The sequence below is a fragment of the Phodopus roborovskii genome, unplaced genomic scaffold (genome assembly GCF_943737965.1).
Source record: "Phodopus roborovskii unplaced genomic scaffold, PHOROB, whole genome shotgun sequence".
Taxonomy (NCBI): Eukaryota; Metazoa; Chordata; class Mammalia; order Rodentia; family Cricetidae; genus Phodopus; species Phodopus roborovskii.
Window position 1 is genome coordinate 28,922 of NW_026126556.1, and position 2,529 is coordinate 31,450.

Below are 2,529 nucleotides of genomic sequence, written 5' to 3' on the forward strand. Positions count from 1 at the left end.
TCAGCTTTCTACCTTACAAATCTGTTCATTCGCTCTCTCATCACAACAAGAACATGATTCGTCGGGGTGCTTGGTGGTGAGCAGCCATTGGTCCTCCATCATGCTTGTCAATGGCACGTCCCCTGTGGAAGAAGGATGTACAACGAATTTAGAAAAAGAAACACTCTAAAGGAACCTAACAATAATTTCACATTCCTTGTCTCAAGAATTCATCTTCGGAATTGACTGTTTCCACCCTCATAAGAAATCGCTGCCCATTGCAATCCTCAGAACAACTAGCAAACATGGAAATACCTATCTATACAGGCTATGTTGCAAGAAGGTGGATGATCAAGACCATGGAGGCTTTCCCTAGAAATTCCTCACTCCGTGAAAGTTCCCATTCACCCTTTAGAGAACCTTCAAAGGCACAGTTGTTACCTGCCTGCCCTATCGTCTCTCAAAGGACATCTAGTCTTCAACACATCACTAATCACTTCATCAAAACTTTGCTCAGGATGCCATATAGTCTTCTGTCCCTGTGAATTTTCTGACATTTGAAGTCTTGCTGTTTTTCTCCTTGTGAACATCCTGGCCTCGAGGCACATGGAGGACTAGCAAGCACTTCTGAACTCTATGAATAACCACACCTCCTTAACTGGTATTGTGATTGTTTCTGAGGTACTATCCAAGGAGATGATTCAATTTGGAGCTCCCCATGAACACGGGACCCTTTATCCTGGTTGTTTTGTTTTGTGTTTTCTGAGTCCCACATTTTTGCTCCTTCAGCCCCATACACATGTATTCTGTAAGCAGACATTTTGTTTGTTTTTGTTTTTGCTACAAAATATCCTATTTTACCATCCAGAAAACTTTGCAGACAAGAGACTTTGAATCGACTACGAACCTTCCTCTGGTTTTCCATCTTCCTTCGGCCGATGCCACTGGCCTTTCTGTATTAGCTGGTGTCAGCACATCCAGCCCCGCCATCCTCGGCCTGCCTCATATCTGGCAGGGGAATCTGTGGACGGGTCATTCGGAACAGGTTTAGTCAGGCTGCTTTCCTTTTCTTAAAACACGGCTCAAATTGTTGTTGTCAGAATGTATGACCTGACTAATTATGGAAGGGAGTCTAAAGGGAGACCTAGGTTATTCAGGGCAAATCTCGCCATTCCTGCCTTCGGCATCTCTACATTTTCTAGCACCCACTTATGGGGATGCAGACAACACAAGGGACACATACACAAACAGATTTCCACCTGACTGACCCAGGTATTTATCTCTCTTGCTCCTCCTCACGAGGTTGTTGGGTTTCTACTAATGGGCTTTGAGCATATTAACCAAACAAATTCTTGCTCAGACTTGTCCTGGAATCAAAGTCCTAAAGAGATTGTACAAGGATGTGTTATCATATAGGCGTTTCTGAATGCCAGTCATACTGGAAGTTGGGCATCTTGTCAGCCTTCCTCGCAGATTATCACCTAGGGTGTCAGGAGAATGAGACAGAAGCTGATTCTTGACACTGGCTGAAGGCAGACTGATATAAACTAAGCAAGTTGAATGAATTGCCTTCAGACACAACAAAATTATCGTGAATGCAATGAGAAACAAAACACAACAAAACAACCCAAAAGGCAGACAAAGAAAAAAAAAATGGACATGTAAGGGAAGTGACTTTTCTATTTGTATTTGAAACATGTCCAGCATGAAACCCAGCAGATTGAGAATAAATGCATGCCATAACTCGGCAGCAAATTCATGTTTGTCTTTGACCTCGAGAATGGCAACAATCACAGACCAACATGCGTCTGGAGTTTCTGCATTGGTAAAAACAGACAGGCAAAATACTTAAGGCTGCCCCTTTGTCCAGTAGTGCTCCCCTGTTCTTGGACATTGAGGGAGTCCACACACACACTGGAGACATCCTTAGCTCTCCTGTTAGCACTCAATCTCACAAAGAACTCTGAACAGCAATTTCCATGCTCAATCCCACTCTGTCTCAAGAGCCGTGTCCCTTGAATTTCTCCAATGGATGTGCTGGGATCCTCTCTAGGCTCTGGTGTTTGCTCCTGCTGGGCTATCTATCCCTGATCCTTGAAACTTCTCCGGGAATGTCACTCCAAGTTCAGCGCCCCTGCACACAGGAGGCTACCGGGTACTCCATGGCAGTTTGCTTCCATCACTCAAAGTACACAACTTAGCTTCCCGAATTTTGAGTCTGCCTTAATCACACAGTTTTGGAACTGACAGTGTCTTGTACCTCAGTGGAGCCTTATATTTAGAACAAACATTCCTGAAGGACAGAAGATCAGTGGATCAGAAGATGTAACTGGTGAGAAGCTGGTCCAAGAAGGAAGGAGATCCTTCCTTCTTCTGATTAGGAATCTCCACCCCAAATACACACACACACACACACACACACACACACACACACACACACACACACACACACACAGGCCATGATGACAAGAACTGAAACTCAGCCCACCACAGCAGCGTGGCTACTCACAAAATAATAAACTGGCACAGGAAAGGACTCTCCGCACAGAT